Source organism: Sceloporus occidentalis, unplaced genomic scaffold, assembly GCF_023333645.1.
Source record: "Sceloporus occidentalis isolate IW3139 unplaced genomic scaffold, rSceOcc1.0.p SCAF_1, whole genome shotgun sequence".
Classification (NCBI taxonomy): Eukaryota; Metazoa; Chordata; class Lepidosauria; order Squamata; family Phrynosomatidae; genus Sceloporus; species Sceloporus occidentalis.
This window is the reverse complement of record NW_028316981.1, coordinates 196,583,695-196,606,878: the sequence shown is the minus strand read 5'-3', so window position 1 is coordinate 196,606,878 and position 23,184 is coordinate 196,583,695. Positions and strand designations below refer to the sequence as shown.

General features: G+C 43.1%; 1 protein-coding gene across 1 annotated transcript in view; it reads left to right on the top strand.

The window, feature by feature from the left end:
* Positions 1 to 23,184, top strand: part of LOC149323182 (SUN domain-containing protein 3-like) — a 149,749-nt gene that overhangs the window by 34,924 nt on the left and 91,641 nt on the right. The gene's annotated exons all lie outside the window — the stretch shown is intronic.

The following is a 23,184-nucleotide window of genomic DNA, read 5'->3' as shown; positions in this document are numbered from 1 at the left end:
AGAGCATACCTAAAGGTAAAGGTATTCCCTATTGACAAGGTTGTCAAGTTGTGTCTGACCATAGGGGATGGTGCTCATCTCCATTACTAAGCCAAAGAGCCAGCATTGTCAGAGACTACTTTGTGATCATGTGGCCAGCATGACTGCACAGAACACTGTTTACCTTCCCACCGGAGTGGTACCTATTTATCTATTTGTGTTTGCATGCTTTCAAGCTGCTAGATTGGCAGAAGCTGAGGCTAGTGATGGGAGCTCACCCCATCATGTGGCATTCGGGCCTCAAACTGCCAATCTGTTGCTCTTGCACTCAGCAGAGTCAGTGTCTTAATAATTTGAGCCACCACATCCCTAAATACCTAAAATACCTAAATGGCTGAAAATACCAACCATATATACTTGATATAAGTCGACCTCATGTATAAGTCGAGGGCAGGTTTTGGGGCCAGAATTATGGATTTTGATGTGACCTGTGGATAGGTCAAGGGTAAAACTTTGCAGCATATAACAAAGAATGTAAAGGATGAAGCAAAGAAAACAGTACTAAAGAACTTAAATTTTTTTGACAGGCATAACTGTTTGTGCTCACCCTAAAGGCTGGATGGATGAGATAGTAGAGGGAGGTGATGCTTTTTTTTAGGTGATCCAAGAAGAGAATAAATTCTCATCTTTCACAAGGGGATGGTTCCTTTTTTGATAGGAGTTAAAGTACAGTACTTACACTGACCCGTGGATAAGTCGACACAGTTTTTTGAGGTCATTTTTGGACTAAAATTTCTAGACTTATACATGAGTATATACAGTAAATGGCTGAAAATAAAAATAATAATATCCAACCCTTTTTCCCAAGGTGGGACCTGAGTGCTGCTTAAGGTGGTTGACAAAGTTTAAAAGAGACAACAGCTTCACAACTTATGTTCATACAAAAAATAAAATATATAATTAGACTAATAATAAAAAACACAAGAAAAAAAGAACACAAATAATACAGCACATTCTGAAAGGTCCTTATCCTCCTGAGCAATCAGCTCTCAAAGACCTGCCAAAAACCAAAAGTTCTTCGCCTTCCTATGAAAAGGGAGCAAGGAGGGCATCAGTCAAAACTCTCTGGGAAGAGATTTTCCAGACCCTGGGGTCAACCACTGAGAAGGTCCTCTCCTGTGTTCCCATCAAATGTGTTTGTGGAGGTGATGGGACAGAAAGAAGGGCCTCCTTAGAAGGTCTCAAAAGTAACATTTATAATAAAACTTTGCCTTCTAGTACAAAAGATACATTAATCTCTCTTCCCAATATTAAACCATAGATACAAAAAGGCAAGAGACCATTCTATATATGCTGCTAGTTTTTCTTCTTCTTCTTTTCTTCCTTTCCTTGTGTGTGTGTGTAATGAATTTTCCTGCAACCAGAGCAAATTTAGCAACCTGAAGGCACACTCACACATGCATAGTAATGAAAATATCACTGTCTCCTAGCAATGTACATATCTGTTCCAAAGGGGAAAGGTCTGTCTAACAAAGAATAGATAATGCAAGCAAGGGATGTGGAGATTTATACAGTGAGCAGCTTAACACATAGCAGGAGATATCCTTAACCTCTACAAATGTACAGGTGCAAATTTTATACTAATATCCTATTTAAAAACCAGCACTAATTTAAAACACCTGAATGCTAAAACAGCATTTCAAACATAAGAATGACAATGAAAATACAGCACCTCTCCCCATTTTAAAACAACCCTTCCACAGTAACCAGTTGTAACCCAAGACCTGGCTATAGATATAGATATAGGTATATTTGCCGACAGGTGGAGAGCAGAAAAGAAGCCAGCCTAAATTTGGCTAGAAGGGAATTCTTCAACATATCCACAGATAGGAGAGCCATGGCAAAGGTCCTGTCACATGTCCTTACCACTTGCACCCATGGTGGCTAGTCATAATATTTGGATCCACACTGGATTTTCCAAGCAATTTCCAAAGGCAACCCCACATATTCCTGTTCCTTGGTCCAACTTTTGACTGACCAGGAACATCTTTGTCTTCTCTTAGACTGAAAGAGGTCCATTATCTGTGATCTTAGCTTATGTTATGATGTAGATCAAGATGAGCAGCTACAGCAGGTTCAGGAGCCACTTCTCTGCCCAACAACCAACCCGGACTATTCAGTGATCACATAGACTGCTCAAACTGCTGCAAAATTTAAAAATGAAACAAAAGGAGCAATAGCTCAAAGTCCCCTTAGAGTGTAGAAAAATTGTTGTTAGTATCCTGTTGGGGAGTTAGAACACTGCAAACCAACTTAGAGTTGCACAGTTTAGAATTATGGCCTTGCAAAAAGTGTATCCTCAGGAGCAGTGTTGTTGGTGTTGTAACCTCAGGACCACTGGACAAGCAGAGTGTGCAGTGTACCTGTTAAAAATGGTTATGATGCACAAAAGTAGAGCTCTTTGTGGGAGGGCAGTGGAAAATCACAAGTGCTATGTGCTCAGCATGAAAAATGTCCCCACCTGTCACAGTGACCTGAGTATGTGGGGAATCTCCCTGTTATGCAATGGAATCTCTTGCTTAGTCCCCTGTTATGTAGTAGGAGCCCCCAGTGCACAATAGGACACCTCACACAGTGCCCCATTACACTTCCCCGAACGCCGGGGAAGAGCTCCAGCAGCCAGCGCCAAGCGCCCTTACCACCAGCTGCGCCGCGGAGGCAGACCAAGGGAGGGTTGTCGGTGGGAGCAGCAACCCACTTAAAGCCGGCCTACCGGCTCCCCGAGGCCGCCGAACGCCGGGGAAGAGCTCCAGCAGCCAGCGCCAAGCACCCTTACCACCAGCTGCGCCGCGGAGGCAGACCAAGGGGGGGCCTGTTTTAAGAGAGATTTTCCATTATCTTTGGTTTGCCTGGCCCCTGAAAGATGTTGGTGTCCACCCCCTGATATCGCGGCAGGATTTTTTTTTTGGGGGGGGGGAGGAACGGGTTTTTCAGCCTTTGATAAAATCTTGTTGGTCGTGTGCAGGGGTTTCTGTAATTTGGTTTGCTTTATTGTTAGGGAATGACGCTTTTTTCTGCTTTTTTTTTGTTTTGGGGTCTTGTGGTCAGTAATAGGTATGGGGGTGGATGTGGGATGTGAGATGCCAGCTGTTATGGAGGATGCTTGTGTAACCGGAGCTCCTATTGAGGTTGTGTGGGGCAAGGGGAGGTATGGCGGTAGGAAAGTGGATCTGTGTCGAAACGGAAGGCGAGATCGATGCGTAATATCTATCTCTCCTTCCTTCCACTTTCCTAACCAAAAAGGCCTGAGGGTCAGCCCAGTCGTACCACAAACCCTGTCTCTGCTCCTATGCAACACCAGGTCCATAAAGAATAAGACCCACATCATATACGATCTTTTGCAGGATAAAAACTGCGACCTGGCGTGCATTACTGAGACCTGGCTTGGGCCTGAGGGTGAGGCAGTGTGGGCCCAGGCCCTCCCAGCCGGGTTCTCAGTTAAGGACCAGATCAGGTTAGGTGGACGGGGGGCGGTGTTGCCTTGGTCCATAAAAACACCTTCTCCTTAACCAGGATTCCAGTCCGGAAAATGGATCACATTGAGTGTATTTACCTGACCCTGAGGGCCAGAGACAGTCTGGGGATTCTGTTGGTCTACAGGCCACCCCGTGCACTAACAGATTCCCTGGCCGAGCTGACACAACTGGTCTCGGAACTGGTGTTGGAGTCCCCAAGGCTTCTTGTCCTGGGGGACCTCAACATCCCTTTCGGGGCCAGTGACATTCCAACAGGTGCGGCTCGGGAGTTCATGACTACCATGACAGCCATGGGCCTGTCTCAACTAGTCTCAGGGCCTACACATTGCGCTGGTAATACCCTTGATGTGATCTTTAGTACGGACATGGAGGCTCCGTGGGTAGAGATCTCTAACATCTCTCCCTTGTCATGGATGGATCATTTCCTGGTTGAGGCTTGAATCAAGGCTTCTACCTTAAGCTCCCCCGGGGGTGGCGGACCCATTAGGATGGTCCACCCTCGAAGGCTGATGGAACCCAAAAGGTTCCAAGAAGCCCTAGAGGGATATACGACTGGTACTGACGGCGATTCTGTTGATGCCCTGACCAATATCTGGGATACTAATCTCTCCAGGGCTATACACAGTATCGCTCCCAAGCGTCCTTTCCAGCCTGCTTCCAACAAACAGCCCTGGTATACGAAAGATCTCAGGGGAAGGAAGCGGGCCGCGCAACGACTAGAGCGTAACTGGCGAAGACATAAGCGCTTATCCGACAGGACACTCCTTCGCTCTCATTTGAAAGCCTATGGAGTGGCAATAAGTGCAGCAAAGAACTCGTTCTATGCTGCACGGATTGCGTCCGCAGAGTCGCGTCCAGCAGAGCTGTTCAGGGTTGTGAGGGAGTTAACCCAGCTCCCTTCCTCCCTGAGTCCTATTTTAGTACCATCTACAGCCTGCTGTGACAAATTTAATAACTTCTTTGCGGATAAAATCTCTCAGATCAGGGCTGATCTTGACGCCAGTATTTGTGCAGATCCTATAAGAGAGGTGTCTGAAGCGTCCGTGGCCCCGGTTATACTGGATCACTTTGAGTCTGTCAGTACCGAGGAAGTGGACAAGATCCTTCGAAGCGTTAGGAAGACGACGTGCTCTCTTGATCCCTGTCCCTCATGGTTGGCAGCTCAGGGGGGAGATGCGGTGCTGACCTTGTTGCACCGCATTGTTAATACATCTTTAAGAGAGGGTCAGTTTCCATCTAAATTGAAAACAGCAGTGGCTAAGCCCTTGCTTAAGAAGTCCTCCTTAGACCCCCTGCTTCATAATAATTATCGGCCCATCTCGCTGCTGCCTTTTCTGGGGAAGGTGATTGAGAGAGCGGTCGCCTTCCAGCTTCAATCGATCTTGGATGACACCGATTTTCTGGACCCATTTCAAACCGGCTTCCGGGCGGGCTATGGAGTTGGGACTGCCATGGTCGCCTTAGTTGATGACCTCCGCCTGAGCATGGACAGGGGAAGCGTGTCCCTGTTAGTGCTCTTGGATATCTCAGCGGCTTTCGATACCATCGACCATGGTATCCTTCTGGAGTGCCTGAGAGAGTTGGGCATCGGGGGCACTGCTCTGCAGTGGTTCCGGTCCTACCTCTCGGGTAGATTCCAGATGGTGGAGCTGGGGGACTGTCGCTCCGATAAGAGGGCCCTTACATCTGGTGTCCCTCAAGGAGCGATTTTGTCCCCTATGCTTTTTAATATCTACATGAAACCGCTGGGAGAGATCATCCGGAGACATGGGGCGCGGTGTTAACAGTACGCTGATGGCACCCAGATAGTTTTCTCTGTGTCTCTGACTGATGCAGTAACTAAGGGTGGCATCTCTCCTCTTGATGCCTGCTTGGCGTCGGTAATGGGCTGGATGAGGGAGAACAGACTCAGTGTGAATCCAGGGAAAACGGAAGTACTGGTGATAGGTACCTCGGCTCCGGGTGGTGAGATTTGTCAGCCTGTCCTGAATGGGGTCACGCTCCCCTTGAAGGACTCGGTGCACAGCTTGGGAGTACTCCTTGATTCGTCGCTCCAGCTAACATCTCAGGTGGATGCGACGGTCAGGAGTGCTTGCTATCAGCTTCGGCTGATACGCCAGTTGTGCCCCTACCTGGACCAACGGGACCTTGAAACTGTTGTACATGCTTTGGTAACCTCTCGGTTGGATTTCTGCAATGCGCTCTACATGGGGCAACCCTTGTACCAAACACGGAAGCTACAACTGGTGCAGAATATCGCAGCCAGATTGGTCGCTGGTAGTTCCAGGATGGACCACATAACACCTATTTTAAAAGATCTCCACTGGCTACCCGTTCGCTTCCGAGCTCAATACAAGGTGTTGGTTTTGACCTATAAAGCCCTAAATGGCTTGGGCCCAGGGTACTTGGAGGACCGTCTCTCCCCATATAATCCACCCCGCACACTCAGAACATCTGGGACAAATTTGTTGGAGGTCCCTAAATCCCATCTGGCGAGGACCTCACAGAGGGCTTTTACTATTGTCGCCCCCTCATTGTGGAATAAGCTCCCTGTAGAGCTCCGTTCCTCTGCATCATTAGTTTCTTTTAAGAAACAATTAAAAACGCATCTATTCCAGCTGGCTTTTTCACTTTAGTTAATAGTGTTTCTTCTCTGCTCCTTGTCTCTTTGTTTTCTTTGACCCCAGACTAGTGCAAACATTGTTTTTTCTCACCCCTGGTGAATGCGATTTGTATAGATTCCCGTTCATACCCCTTGTAATGATGTTTTTAAATTTTTATATTGTGATGTTTTTAACTGTATTTTATCGTTCTTTATCTTGTAAGCGGCCTTGATCATGCATTTGGAAAGGCGGGGTAAAAATAAAAATTATTATTATTATTATTATCATTGCAATTCTCTAATAGGGTTATATATCATGGGGCAGGGTGTTATCAGTACGCTGATGACACCCAGATATACTTCTCCATGTCTCAGTCTTCAGCTTTGACTTCAGATGGCGTCTCACCTCTCAGTGACTGTCTTAAGGCAGTAATGGATTGGATGAGGGAAAACAAATTGAAGCTGAATCCAGACAAAACGGAGGTACTTACGGTATCGGCTCCAAACCCAAGTATCAGGATACAACCTCCAGTCCTAGAAGGGGTCACACTCTCCTCAAAGGACTGTGTTCGCAGTCTGGGGGTGCTCCTAGATTCGTTGCTTCACATGACAAATCAAGTAAATGTGACGGTAAGGAGCGCCTGTTATCAGCTTCGGCTGATATGCCAGCTGTGTCCTTTCCTGGAAGTCAGGGACCTTGAGACTGTAGTACATGCGCTGGTAACCTCACGCCTTGATTTCTGCAATGCACTCTACATAGGGCTACCTTCATGCTTGGTCTGGAAACTTCAATTAGTTCAGAACATGGCAGCCAGACTAGTCTCTGGTACATCCAGAAGAGACCATAGAACACCGATATTAAGATCACTGCACTGGCTGCCCATCATTTTCCGGGCCCAGTACAAGGTGTTGGTTATTACCTTTAAAGCCCTAAATGGCTTGGGTCCAGCCTATCTTCGGGACCGCCTCCTTCCATATAATCCTCCCCACACACTTAGATCCTCAGGGAAAAATCTGTTACAGCCTTATAAAACAAGGCTGTCCTCAACCTCCCAGAGGACCTTCTCAGCTGTAGCTCCCAGATTGTGGAATGGCCTGCCGGATGAGATCTGTCACATTACCACTCTAAACAGCTATAAAGACAGATCTCTTCTGGCAAGCCTTTATTGAATAGTTCTCCAGCTATATCTAATTGCTGACCTCTGACTTCACCACAGTTAGTGTATTATTTTTAAGTATGTTTTAAATTCCACATTGTGCAATTGTATTTTAAGGGGTGGGTGGGTTGAGGGTTCGGATTGTCTATTTTTAATCTTGTAAGCCGCCTCGATTGCATTTTGTAGAGAGTTGGGATATAAATAAATATCATCATCATCATCATCATCATCATCATCATCATCATCATCATGCCAGTAACATCATAAAGATACACATCACAGTGTGATATAAGATCCCAGCCATCATTTTTTTGATGTTCAACAGTTTGAGTGGGGATGGCACGTAAAGCTATTCAAAAGGTATATTGCCACTCTTTTTATTGGATAACAAAGGGATGTTTTGAGAGACTGGAGGGCCATACAATGAGTCTTGTGGGCTGCATGGATCCCCATGGATCCCCTTGTCCTACCCTCGACCTAGGTTGCATCTGCACTGCAGAATTAAAGCAGTTTGACACCACCTAAAATATCATGACTCAATGCGATGGAGTTCTGAGATGTGTGGTTTGGTAAGATATTTAGCCTTCCTTGTCAGAGAGCTCTACTACCAAACTACAAATCCCAGAATTCCACAGCATTCATTGAGCCATGGAAGTGAAAACAGATGTTAAATGGTCACTGAAGATGCATATCTGGGTGAAAATTGTGAAGATCAGTGTGACAGTGCTAGCCTTGCAGGTCAATTTTTCCAACTTTGCCAAGTGAAGGTAGTCTGCTTGTACTATTTTTGTTTTAGCCATTGAATGAATTCCTGAGTAAATAGCCCATGACAGGTGCTCAGGTTGGGTGACAAATGCATTTAGTTCTTTCCGAAGGAGAACTTATGAATTTCCTTCATAAATTCAACCACAAGACATGAGGTTTTTTTTTTTTTTAAAGTGGGAGTAAAATAATGACATTTGTCTACCCAAGCAGACAGTTTTGTGTTTTAGCTCCTTAAAAATCTAGATTTGGTTTTCTCTGTTTTCAGCCCTGTTTGTGATTCCAAATTAGGGCCACTACTTTTTATTTTCTAAAAGGATCTTGGTCTTCAAGACCTACATGGTTGGAAGGAGCAGCAGGGTGTTCTTGCTGGAAGAACTATATCTGTTTAATTGTGACTGTGCATGTGTTTGAGAGTTTCCTTCGACCTGGTTTTATTAAGAAGTTAACAAAGTTTTTAACGAACTTGTCAGAAAGAATTTTGAAAAATGGAACTGAAATAGATTTCAATTTGATGCCTCCAACTCCCATTGCATACAATCGTTTTAGTCACATGGATCATCTTTCCTTAAATCTGGCCTAAGTTGTAAAAAAAATTATATTTGCCTGTGTCTCTGCACCTGCCTCCCAACCTTCCTCTCTGCAAACTTGCAAATTCACATGATCATATAGGCTGAGCTCCTTCTGACAGCAGAACATAGCAGCCATCTCTGCTGATGGACTTTCCTTGGATTTCCACTGCTGTCATCTACATGATCTCAGCTTGAAAGCTTTGAGGCACATCCCCATGGACCAGTGCCTGGGAGGCACTGGGGGGCACTGGGGGGTTACTGGGAAAGAAGAGAAGGAATCACCCTCTCAGATTTCCAATGGATATGCTAGAAAGTTGTGCAGCCACATGGTGGCTGGGAGCATAGATTAACTTAGGACATAGAGGAAACAGGAAAATAGAGAGACTGATCCAAAGTAGATTGTCTTGTATGAATGTATGTACAATACTTTAGCATCATTATTTGAATAAGAAAGCCCTCGTGGAACTTAACACCCCAACAAATTATGTGTGATTATTGTTTGCTAACAAAACTAGTTTACTGAAATCAGCAGTAAGGGACATCAAAACTGTTTTCACAGCCAGTTTGGTGGAATATGGTGGCTATTCCTCCTCCTCCTTTCTCCTTCCTCCTCCTGCTCCTCCGCATTCTTCTTCTTCTTTCCCCACCCCCTCCCCTATAGTTTTGTGAGATATTTAGCCTTCCCTCTCAGAACGCTCTTGTGCCCATCCAAACTACACATCTCTGAGTTCTATAGCACTGAGGGGTGAAACTTAAAGTGGTGTCAAACTATTTTGATTCTGCAGTGTGGCAGAAGCCAATGTTCTGCTTTTTCCACACGGGTTTGGTGTTTCCTCACCCCTCAGTATCCAACTTGCTGGAATGTTCTTGGGTCCCTTCTACACAATGCTTCTAATACGGATTTAACATTTATGTGCCAGCAGTTCATCAGGAAATCTTGGTTGCCTGGTAAAATGCACCGTGAGTTTCTTGCTTTCCAAGGCTACATAGTATTAGAAAGCTAATCTACAGAGACTGCATGAGCGGAATTCATTGTCTTGCAATATCCTTAAAGCCTTCTTCTTGGGGGGGGGGGGGGGGCTAGAGAAGGAATGCTGTGCATCCCAACCAAAATTCTGCAGTGTGGCAGCACAAGTAATTAATTAGTCCCCCACTGCCAAGGGGCACTTAAGAGTCCCAGCTGATGACAGTCTAATTAAGAACTTCCCTACTGTGTAAATTTTAGATAATCATTTGCTTTGGAACAAATTAACAATGGCTTTTCTAATAGTTTGTTTCACGGGGGACTAATTAGAGTAATTAGTGGCACAAGCTGAAAGGGGCCTGAATAGGCATTTCACACTTGCAGTTCATTAACGCACCCAGGCTATTGTTTGAGAACATGATGCATTTTTTTCTTCTCTCTCTCTCTCTCTCTCTCTCTCTGTGTCAAGGGTAAACACTTGCTCCCATCCAAATCTGGTGTTGTATTGTTGGCTGTACATATACTGCTGAGTTTAAATGGAAGGATTTCAACGTTGGATGAAGGTGACCTTGAAAGCTGAAAGTTTGTTTGAGATTTGGATAGTGAACTGGCATGGAGAAGTTTTGTATGACTTAAGCTGGAATTCTCTTACAGCCGTATGCACACACAAGTGTCCCTTATGTGAGTGGATGTTGTTTTTCAGGCACTACAGGGATTAATATTCCTCCCCTTTCTCCTCAAAGCCCAAAAGTAAGTGGGAGGAGGTACTACTTACTGTAAAACTCTTAAAGCTGCTCCATATGGCCATTCTGTGTTTCGTGGGAGAAGACGGGATTGGAGAAGTGTCTGGCTGTGTCATCATAGCCAGACACAAAATGATGACATCAGCATTGAGATCTGTGGAGGTCCTCCAGATGTCTCCCCACTTCTTTAATCATTGTGTATCTGGCTATGGTGCAGTAGGCAGATGCATCTCTCATCTTGACAGCTTGCTGAGAAGCAGCCAATGCAGGATGGCATTCAAGGCCTTTACAGTAAGTCAGGGGGAAGCATATATGGATCAACATAGCTTAGGTCCACCTGCAGGTATTTCTGCTACACTGAGGGAAGTTGGACTGGGGCCTATTTATGTTACAAGACAGAATAGCAATGGGCAGAGAGAAATGGTAAGAGGTACCATTTGCCTTCAGCTGTTACTTGTGGAACACCCTAAGGCAATGGTTCCCAAACTTTGGTCCTCCAGATGTTTTGCAGTACGGCTCCCAGAATTCCTGTTTGTTGAGAATTGAAGTTCAAAACATCTGAAGAACCACAATTTGGAAATCACTAGCCTAAGGCATCTGCTTGACTTGGGGGAAGAAGTATAGAACTAAACTAGATGGACTTTGGACCTGAACCAGTAAAGTTTCTGCTGTTGTTTCTATGTTCTTGTAACATTCACCATAACAAAATGGGCTTTCCCATGGAAAAGGCTTAGTTTGCATGATCTAGTGCATGATTTCACATGGAATGGTGGCTGTAATTTATGCTTGTATTCCATGTTTTAGCCTATCTCCCCCACCAAAATTACTGGATTGAGTGATGAAACCTGGTTGGACCATGACCACATTTTAAAAATTTAACTTGGCTTTTGTTCCATCCCCCCTTATATTTATGTCTTTTTAAATGATCAGTAAGGCTACAGGCCTATAATGCCTTTCCTCGGAGGAAATCCCATAGAATGCAGTGCTTCTATTTGAGCAGACATCCATAGGATTGCATTGAAAAAATCCTTTTGTTTTAGCCCAGGGTCGGGTAACATCTAGGTTTCCAGATGTTATTGAGTGCCATAACTCCTGTCATCCTTTATAAATGGAAACATTGGTTAATTCTCATGGAAGCTGGAATCCAACAACCTCTAACAAAGTTTAGCCATTCACCCCTGGTTAGACAGAGGTTGGACTCTCACTTTGGAGTTTATCGCATGGGGCTTGTAGAACGGGAGTGGAACGAAAGGGGGCGGGAAGGGAAGGAAACGGGGAAAGAACGCATATTCCCACAGAGGAGAACGCTGCCGATGCTTCCGGAAGTCCCCAATTTGTTCCCCATCCGTCCCACAACAGCTGATTTTCAAGAACTGTTCAGAATTCTTCTTGAAAATCAGCTGCTGTGGGATGGATGGGGCATGGATTGGGGACTTGGTGGCATTGGCGGCATTCTCCCATGTGATAATATGCATTCTTTCCCCGTTCCATTCCCTTCCCTCCCCCTTTCATTCTGCTCCAGTCCCGTTCTACAAGTGCCATGTGATAAACTCCATTGTTAGAAAAATTGGCACTCAAGCTTTGCCTTACCAGAGTAAAAATAATTGAAGACACTTTTGAAATTACGGGGCACCCATCCTTATATGTCACATGAAAATTCCAAACATAGTTCATCATTGAACCATATAATGTTTTGGAAGCTATCATGGTGGAGTTTCTTTCTATATTCATTATGGTTTGTTACTGTTGTTGGTCTTTGAAAATAATTGTCTGATTACACTTTGAACCGTGGAATGTTGTCTGTGGTTGGCAAAGGTGGATAGAGTATACTTTACTATTACACTATGTAAATTGCTAATAGTGATAAAATTAATATAGTATGCAAATAAAACCTCTGTCTGCTCTGCTCCTCTGTAACCTTGGACAAGTCACACACTCTCAGCATCAGCAAATCCTGTGCTAGGTTCACCATAGGATCATCGTAAGTCAGAAATGACTTGAAGGCACAACAACAAACAACAAATCTCAATAACTGATCCTCCCCCATTCCTCCCCCTCTCTAAAGGATCCACATTACTGAAACCAGATATATCTTTATAAAATCTAGAAGACTTCAGAAAGCAAGAGGGGAATGAAATGAGATCACAAGAGAGAGGAAAGTGTAAATCATAACAAAGGATTTTAATGGGGTGTATGAGAAATTGTATTTTCAAAAATTCATGCATCTATTTCATGCTCTCCAAAGCTGGAAACATGGACAGTGAATGGGAGGGAAGTAAAATCCTAGGTGGCATTTTTCACCTTCATTTTAGTAAATGTAGGATGTTATTTTCATTTAAATGACAATTTAACATAAACTTAATACGCTCGTCCCTCCATATTTGCAGCTTTGATATTTGAAGATTTAATTATTCACGGATTTGATTAATATGTTCTCTCGAGAATATCTAGGTCTTCCAGTGCAACTCTATGGTCAACTTTAACTAAAAGTTGCACTGAAGGACCTAGAGATTGCTAGAGAGAATACTCTACTAGGCATTTGTAGCTCCCCCAGTGCAGTTCTATGGTCAGTGTCTGTCGGATGTTGACCATAGAGTTGCACTGGAGGACCTAGAGATTCGTAGAGAGGTGTCATCTTGGGTAAAAACATAGTGTTTTTCTTATTTGTGTTTTCCCCCATATTTATGAGGGTCTTGTGCCCCTAACCCTAGCAAATATGGAGGGACAAGTGTAATTAAAATTTCCCCTTCCAATGTTAATGCAATTGACTTAGATTCGTGTAGTTTCCTAACAATTAAATAAATATGTTACCAATTTTCTACTAACTTTCCTATCTCTGGTTCTTTCTCCATTTGTCTTAGTAAGAATGGCGTGAGGGGAACTAGAAGACATTTGTATTATCAGTCATGAAAATATCCCTTTTCTTCTCTTACCTGACAGGAGAACCATATCTCAGTAATGCAGAAGATATCAGATAGAAGCTTTGACTCACCCAGTTTAAAGAATCTTAGAGCTGGGAAGGACTTCTGCCTGAGATCTTGGAGAGTTGTTGCCAGTCAGAGAGACAAGGCAACATCATATGTTTGACTTAGAGCTTTAGAAAGTTAATTTAAAAGTTAATTTTAATTTATGGAAATACAGTTCTCAGAATCTCCAGCCAAAACGGTCAGGGAAGGAAAGTTCTGGTAACTGTACTACTAATAATAGCAATAACAAAAACATCAACAACAATATTTTTCCAGCTTTTGGTTCAGCAACCTGAGTTCACAAGAAGGCACTTGTCAGGGGGGCAACAAATCCACTTCAGGTTTTCATCTTAACTTTAAAGGCATTATCCAAACGTGCTGAGTCCTATTCCCCAAATAGGTTCAGCACCTTGGATAACTCTTTTAGACACCACTAGCCATCCTTGCAATATTCAGGCCCACATATTCACAGGGGTAGATTCCCAGATGCTTAATGCAGATTGCAAGAACCATGGATAATGGTGAACACTATATTTCTGTTGGATGTTGACCATACAATTGTGCTAGAAGACCTCCAGATATGTAGAGATATCTTTTTTTCTGGAAGTGGATAAGTGAAACCATGTTTATTGATCCTGTGGATATGAGGATCAGGCTGTATTCCATACTGATCTAAATAATAACACTTTCCAGAACTGTAAACCTGATTGTGAGCTTCTCCTTCTAACCAAGGTTGTCATGCTCATTTCCCCATGGCAACCATAGTAAATTACAGAGAAGTGCCTCAAAGTAAAGCACACTGTGATCTTTGTTAACTATTGGATCTTGGCTATGACTGTGCCTGTGCATGCCTTGGCAACTTTTAGAAATTGCCAGCTTCTGGTGAGATCAAATACTCCTTCAGTACATTAATGCACAGGTTAGCTTTTCTTTGGTTTCTAAAGGTAGGCGATTCCATTGTGGCTGGATACTGGAACATCGGTGACTCAACTGCTCAACATAAAGCCAACAGACTGAATTAAAGAGTTATTAGGAAATTCATCACTGTCCTTTTCCTTTTTTTAGTTTGAATGTATATAATGCTCAGGAAGGAAATATCTAACACAGTTTCTTCTGAGATGCATAGTTTATGGAAACTTTGTGACCGACGTTTCATTTGCCTTTTGTGCAGTTAAATGGATTTTTGGAATGAAACAAAATTGGAGTTTGCAGATAAATTGGCACAGTTCTGTTTGCTTCCATGAAGTTACATCCATTGATCACTGGAGAATGGATGAATCATTTATTTCGGTCTATGCCAGTTTTGCACATAGTCAGTCATTAGTCCATTAATTAGTCTTAATTTTTGTATCAATCTGCATTTTTTTTAAAAAAAGGAAAGATACACCAGAATTGCATTTTTTAAAATTTCCACAGTTCTCAGTTCTACCTAGCAGAAGCATTTTATATGCTATTTCCCCTAGTATGCATATTCTATATGCAATTTCCTTAGCAAAGTTCAACGTAGTTTGTTGGCAAAATTTTTGAGCTGAGAACTGCATAGCAAAATTTGGAGAAGTGCATTTTCATACATTTTGTTCTGCTTATTACTGGTAGTTAAGGAACTTCAAATTAGACTAGTTTTGCTTAAACATTTCCTTTTTCTCATTGCTGTGGGTCAGATCATGGCAAAGATGTTGGTTGACAAACATGTGGTCCTGCAGAGGTTGTTTGACTACAGCTCCTGTCAGCTTTAGCTACGTTGGCCAAAGAGGAGGGTGTTGCAGTCCAAAAATATCTGGAGGCCCCTGTGTTCTTTACCCCTGACTTAGATCAGACTGTCTGATGAAATTAGCCCTGTTCAGTCAGTCTCTTCCAGAGAAATAGCATGATGGGTGGGGGGGGGAGTAAAGTGAGGTATACCTATATGTTCCCCCCCTTCCTGTCCCTTCTTGTTGTTCTTTGCGTATCTCCCATGCCTGCACTGTGCCATTAAGCTGGCTGCCATTTCACTGATTTTCCCCCTCTTTATTTCAAGATATTCTTATTTAACAATACACATAAATCAGTCCATAAAAAAAAAGTTAGTTCCACTTCACCACGGTTAACATATACAGAGAATGCCTTCTTCCAAAAGAAGCACTTTCACATCTTCAGTTATTTGTGATCTTCTGAAGTTCTGCTCCATGCTTCTGAGTTCATCAAAAGTGGTATTGGTCATAGAATAAAGCAGGGTCTTTGGGGTTGTGGCACTCATCCTGGGAACTGCTCCATATTCACTAATCCTACATAGTCACAGCCCACCTTAACAACCAGAAGCCAGTCTGAGAGATGGAGGTCTGTTCTGCAACCAACTGGAGTTCAAGAAGGATGACTTTTCCAGCCCCCTCACACTAGTTCCAAAGAGTGGGAGCAACCACTCTCTGGAAGGTTCTCTCTTGTGCGCCAAACAAGCAAGCCTATGATGGTGGAAGAACCAAGAGAAAGCTTTCCTTGATGATCTTAAAGCTCTGCCAGGTTCATATGAGGAGATATCATCATTCAAATAGTCTAAGCCTGAGCCATATAGGTCAGTGATGATTAACCTTTTAGAGACTGTATGCCCAAGCTCAAAGTCTTTCCTGCACTGGGTGTTACCCAATGCTGGGGGCAGGACTTCCGGAGAGGATGGGATTTCTGTGGGTGGGACTTCCACCTTCTGGGGCAGGACTTTTGCCTTCCAGGGGTGGGATTTCTGGGTTCAGGACTTCCCTAGAGAGAGCTAAAGGCCAGAGAGGGCACCGGTGCCATAGGTTTACCACCACAGATATAGAGCTTTATAGGCCATGGCTAGAATTAGCCACATCAGAGTAAGTAGTAGGTTTGTCAAGTTGGGCCACAGCTTAGTTACTAAGTAGACAATGTAGTCTATGTAAGTTGAGGAATGAATGAATGATTTCCTAGCTGGCTAAGTGCATTTTGATGTGTAAAGAAAGAGACCTATAAAGAAGAAACATTTTGCTGATATAGCCAGTGGTGGCTGGCGAATTCCGTGCCAGTTAGCTGGATAATTCACTTCAGGGTTTGATCTCAACATTAAAGCAGCTATCCAAGGTACTAATCTCTATCCCCTTGATAGCAATAGCAATCGCAATAGCAGCTTCATTTATATACTGCTTCATACCACTCTAAGCAGTGTACAACTGTAAGCTAATTGACCCCATCAAGCTAGGTATTCATTTTAGCAACCTTGGAAGATTGTAAGCCTGAGTTGAGTGTGAGTCCTGGCTGATACTGAACTCACAACCTTGTGGTCTGTGAGTGGCTGCAGTACAGACATTTAACCACTGCACCGCCAGGGTTAATAGACTCGACTCCTTGGATAACACCTTTAAAATCTGAACTAATACTCAGAGTGGATTCACAGTCCCACTGTTATGAATGTTATGAGTTACCACTAGGGGAACCCCTAAACTAGTTTCTTGTGAGACAGCTACAATGGGTACTGAATAACTCTGGATAGATAATGAAGATGACTAATTCATGGTACACACCCTTCTTCCTGTATGAACAAATGAAGCTACCTTGTGTTCACTCAAACTCCAGCAGTGTATCAACCACTTTCCGAGATTCTTATCTCTGGAAATACAACTACCTTCATGGTATGGATGTAATTCTTCACTAAATTTCTTCTCAGATGTAGCAAAAAGGAATTTCAGCCATTTTCATCCTGCGGTGAGAAAATCTCCAAAAACCATGCAGTTTTTGAAGGCTATTTGTAATGCAAGACTTGTTGTTTTGCACATGGTTCTTTTCTGATGAAAACATCTTTTTCTGCACAGAGCACAGCATTTTCTGTGTAGAAAATAATATTTGAGTGCAGAAATAGTAAATCATGCAATGAAAATGTTTTCGTTTCAGAAAATGATGTTTTCTGGACAAATCAACTGTGTGCAAATTTTGGGCAAAATAAGTCCCACATTGCAAAGACTCTCAGCCATCTACGATTCTTCTCATTGGGATTTCTCAGCATTTGAAAAACATGTGTGGTTTGTTGTTGTTGTTGTTTTACTATTTTTCAAATATATTTTAATATTCTTTCCATCCTTACATCATGGTAAAGAATGTGCTTAGCTACTGAGCTATGTCCTCATTGCTTACCTCAAGCAGAATAAAAAGAGAATATTGAATAAAACCTCTGATAACCCTCCTGCCAAGAGATCATGTCTCTTGTGCATTCCTTGTTGTGTGTCAGAGACACTACTAGCTCTCTTTGTTGTTCCACACAGAAGCTTGCTGGAATGTTGAATAGCATCCAGGGTGGGAGAGTTCCAGCCTTCCAGAATTACCCAGCTGGTTTCATTCTGGCAGTTTACGCATCTCTTGAATTGTTTTGAAAGGCTCTGAAACCCGAGTACACAGCATGCTTGATGTTTGTCATCGACATTGCCTGAGAAGGTCACTATTGATGACCAGGGTACTAGGCCTCACATAATTTTCTCTAGGATTGCTCAACTGTTTATTTGAAAACAAGAGAGCCCTCTCAATAGGGATGCTATGCTTCATCTCCTCAGGCACCTGTCAGCTCTCAGTCAGTTGCAGTTTACTTGGAGAGGCACCATTTTTCCAGTTTTCAGCTCTTCTTCTTCACTGTTGACTAAACATCCAGAGGTTGGCTGCACCAGAATGAAGGGAAGTTAGCACTGCATGAGCAGTTCATGAGCAGCCAACTGAACAAATGTTTTGTGCTCCAGATTAAGGGGTGGAATCATAGATTTGGAAGGGATGTCAAGTATGTAGCCCAGATCCTTAGGCTGGCCATTTTCCCAGGACTGAAATGTTAGCTTACAGACAATAGTTTACAACAGTCTCCACTCCAAAACTACTGTAAAATCCCACAGTTCCCTCTACCCAACCACAACCATGTTTAATTATTTTGTTTGTTTCTTTTTACAAACAGTATTTAGACTGGCTTTTTCTTTCTCCTAAACATTGACTCTACATAGGATTTAAACATTTTACCTTGCCAAATTTTCTTAATACTGTATATTGGGCCTTACTGCTGATGTTGTTGCTGTTGATGATGATGATTGGCTGTCCATGGTATCCTCAGCACTCTTCTACAGCACCACATCTTGAATAAATTTATTTTCTTTTTATCCATTTTCTTAATTGTCCAGTTCTCACATTGGTACATGGTAATGAGGAACATAATTGTTTGTACAATTCCGACTTTCATGCTTAGTTGTACATCTTTGCTCTTGAGGACTTTTTCTGGTTCTTTCATAGCTGCCCTCCCCATTCTTAGTCTTCTTCTGATTTCTTGACTGCAGTCCCCATTCTGATCAATGTTTGATCCAAGGTATAAGAAGGCTTTTACTATTTCCCTCTACCTTTCCTAGCATTATTGTCTAAGAACCTGATCGTTATCTATGTATAAAACACCTACCATGCCTGCTGTGCAATAATGTTGGCTATGTATATAGAACAGAATGAAAGCGATGCGCTCCCCATGAGAGAGGAATTCGGCACTGAGTTAATGGAATTCTCAAGAACGTTAATGGCTTACACCAGATTTTGTTTTTAATGCAAATGGATGCCCCATTCATTGCTTTAAGTCTCAGGCGTTCACCTAGAGAGCTTTTCATCCAGTTTAACATGTGGTTAATGGCTTTGATCCCACAAACATTTCTCTAGGACAGACGTGTTAATAAAGATAAGGCCCCTCTTTCACCACCCGCTTGGGAATTTGGGGGGGGGGGATAGGAAATGAGATAGGAGCCCTGGAGTGGGAGGCATGAGGAGTGGAGCAGCTGTTATAAAGACTACTCAGGGCAGCTCAGATAGCTCATCTGGTTTAATAAGGAATCAGCAGCTGGGTTCCCCTGCCTCTCCCCTTCCCAATCCAAATTGCACTGGGCCCTGTCCAAAGGGAGTAAGTGGTGATTGGCAATGAAATGCAGATCCATTTAGATGTTCAGAGGGTGATATGGAAGGAAGGCTGAAAACGTGTGCTTCTTACTGCTCTCTCTGTGCAAGCACAGCAAGAGTGCTTTTAGCCATCACTGCTGGGAGGGGGAGAAGTGTGTGTGTGGGGGGGGGGGTTAGACAAATACTCTAAGTGAGAGACTGTGTTGGTCTAAGAAGTCTGACCATCACAACTACTCATACTGCCCAACTCTCACTGGCAGAATTTGGAAATTTAGGGCCTGAACAGACAGGCCAAAATAAAGCTGCTTCAGGTCACATTGGAGGTATGCTGTTTAAATGACACACACATCTTAAGAGGCCAGAAGCTGCACAAAAGTTGCATTCCAGTCTTTAGGACTGGAGCACAGCTTAGGCGTAGCTTCCGGCCTCTTACGATGCATGCATCATTTAAACAGCATACCTCCAAAGTGACCCGAAGCAGCTTTATTTTGGCCTGTCTGTTTGGGCCCTTACTTATGGAAAAAGAATGTATTTCTGGGACTCACTGAAATGGTATTAAAAGCAATGTGTTAGCCTTAGTTGTAACACTTTTAAACATTGTAACACTTTTAAAATTAATGGTATTGAAAGTAATATGTTGCCATTACTTGAAACATTGAATGAATGAATGAATGAATGAATGAATGAATGAATGAATGAATGAATGAATAGGGGTGCAATTGCTTTGAGTCATTGTGTTAGTCCTCCTGGAGTAAACATGTTGAATCCATGTAATTTCTCTAAGGGTTCATCTACATTGTAGAAATAATGCACTTTGACACCACTTTAAGTGCTGTAGCTCCATCCTATGGAATCCTGGGATTTCTAGTCTTACCAGTTCTTTAGCTTTCTCTGCCAAAGAGTGCTGGTGCCTCACAAATCTACAAATCCCAGCATTCAGTAGGATGCAGTCATGGCAGTTAAAATGTGTCAAACTGCATTATTTCTATGGTGTAGATCAGGGGTAGGCAACCTTTTTGAGCCGGGGGCCGGGTTGCTGTCCCTCAGACAACTGGGGGGCCGAAGCCAAAAAATAAATAATTAAATATTTTTTAAAAAAAAATTACATATATAAATAAACCAGGACAAATGTAGGACAAAATTTTCAAATGGAAGACACTTTTTTTAAAATAATGGAGGACACGTGAAAAAATTTGCTGATTTTTAAAAAATGTTAATATAAATGCATGTTTCTGAGGCTTCTATAGACAATTGCCCCCCAAAGGCCCCGGCGGCAATCGGCGGCAGGACTGGGCTGGGGCCGGTCCCAAGGCCTTGCCGGGCCGCATCCGGCCCGCGGGCCACAGGTTGCCTACCCCTGGTGTAGATGCACCCTAAGTGTTGATTCGACATCCAACAATTGATTCATTTGATTCCAGTCTTCTCAGCATAGGAGAATATTATTAAATTATGTCAGCTGCATAACCCAGAGTTACACTGGCATAATGCCCCAACAGGCTCCCAGTCAATGTGTCCCAGGATTCTTTATGACATAGCTAAGTGTTCCTACCCCACCTGCATCTATTTCCAACCATTCTTCTCACAGACACTCTTGAAGAATATCAGCAGCACAATTTCAAGCAGTAACTTGGGCTGATTAGAGAGTTGAGTGTGAAAACCATGTACTTACTCTAACAAAGTCCTCTTTTAGTAACTAGGCCATAACAAAGGCATGTTTCGGAAGGAACAGAATGAGTAGGAATGAAATTACTTTCTTCAGTTTTTTAAAGTTGCTTTTTAAAGGCCACTAAAAGGGGCATTTTAGAGACATTTTGACAGGGAATTTTCAAGGGATGTGCAATTTTCTTACCAATCTTATAGGCATCCCCCTCCCCACGCACCAGAGGCAACATAAAAAGCAATAAAGACTGTATCTGGGTGCAGTTCAAAAGAGTAAAATTGGTGAAGTAACTGAGGAGGTTGGCTGGCTGTGGGTGACAGTGATTGTGATTTGACCCATATGAAGCGAGAAGCTAAGCAACCTTGGGTAGGCCTAACCAACTGCAGCTCATCAGATGCTGTGAGAATAGATCTATGGGAGAAAATACAAAATGAGAAGCTTATCTGTTAGCCTGTCAGATAGGATCAGTCAGGAACACAGACAGGATGAGGCTGGAATTGAGATATGGACAGGGACAGATAAGAGTAGATTAAATCTTGAGAAGCTGAGTCGTGTTAGGACCAAATACGAAGGGAGGGACTGATGAGTTCTAAATAGGTCTTCAGTGTGATAGGAGCCAAGAGTGTGGAAGGAGTTCAGTGAATGTTTTCATTTCAGAACTGATCAAGAGGATTGGTCACACATTATCACACCAAACACATCCACTTATCCAAGCCCACATGAGACCAAGTAACAGATCCAGGGAGGGGCAAGGTGAGTGATAGGACCTAAGGGTTGGAATGTGGAGCCAACCTGGATAGGGGATCCCTTCTACACAGAGACTTGAGAGACCTGCCGTACCTAACAGACTGATATTCTGCACAAATACCTGGGTTCCTTTGGCAATGAGGCCAGCCACAGATTAAGAACTCCAGATGTCTGTGGGGGACAACAAGAACATGGCAACTAGTCTATCTCCAGCATTTCAGTGTCACTGAACCCAACTCTAGAATATGGAGCACTATGAGCCAGTTCAAGGGCAATGTGCTCCCCAGCACATACTATTGACCACACACCTCTGCTTCTGAAATATAAACAGTCCCACAAAATTTCAAGGGCAAACTTGGAGGGAAAAACCATTCAGTTAAGCATGAATTGCTCATTTTAAATGGGTTTTCACAGTCTACCAATTTCAGGAAGATTCAAAGTGTTTTTCACAGTGCCATTTCCTGCTTGACTTAAAAGAGTTCTCCTGGTGTGTTGCCAAAATTTGACAGTGCAATGTGCTGCTGAATTTCAGCACTGACGTATCCATAGGCCTGGAAATATAGCCTTCGAGCCTGCATGTGCATTAAAGGCTACATGTTGCCCACCCCTGCTGTAGAGTTAGGTGAACAAATGTGCCAATTTCAGATCATATCTACAATACTATTAATCAGAACTGAGAATGTAGTCAAGAAATGAGAAGAAGACTGAGGTACAGACCTCTCCGATAGAGCAGCTCTGCACCGCCCCTGGGAGTGCTGGATCGGGCCTGCAACAACTGCATGCCGCGGGCCCAATCCAGTGCTTTGCCAGCCCCAAAAGGCCAGCAAAATGCCGCTCTTTTTTAAAGCGGCAAAAAGCTGCCCTTGCCACTGCATTGTTGGCTTTTTGCTGATTCTTTCGTGCAGTGCATCTAAATGCAACGCCAAAGAAGGGGTACGATGCCACCAGCCATGCAGTTGGGTGGGCAGTATAACACTGGCATTGGGGCAAAATTGGGGCATGCACAATACGGTCACTATGCCCCCACTCCAGCCCGATGTTAGCGTTTCTTGCTGGTCTGTACAGCCAGTAAGACATAGAAGGGCAATAGGGAAAGGAAATTCAAAAGTACAGCAAGAAAATCTTTGAAGGAGCCAGTGACAAAATATGAGTAATGATACTGACAAGCAAGTAATGCCACTCACTATAAATGGCAAAAATCACTGAAAAAAATTAAAATTAATCAATTTATTAATAATTATGGCAGCCAATCAAATTTCTGCTCTCCCAACATTAAAAACAGCAAATTAATATCTCCCTTTCTATCTAGTAGCACTTACAAATTAATTTTTTAACTTAATATTCCAAACTCTGGTTGTACTCCAAAACATCTGGAGAGTGCCTGGTTGGGGAAGGAAAACCCCCTTCAATGCTTAAATCGTGCCAGTGAAAATGATGGGAAACAAAAAAGCTTACATAGTTTTTGGTGGGTTTTTCAAGCTAAAAAGTTTATCTTTGACTGAATCAAGGCCAAGGTCCTAATGACTTTCCTTCTCTATATATCCCCCCCACACACACACCTTACAGGTACTGTAGGTGCATTTCTTACAGATTACCAAGAGAACAAT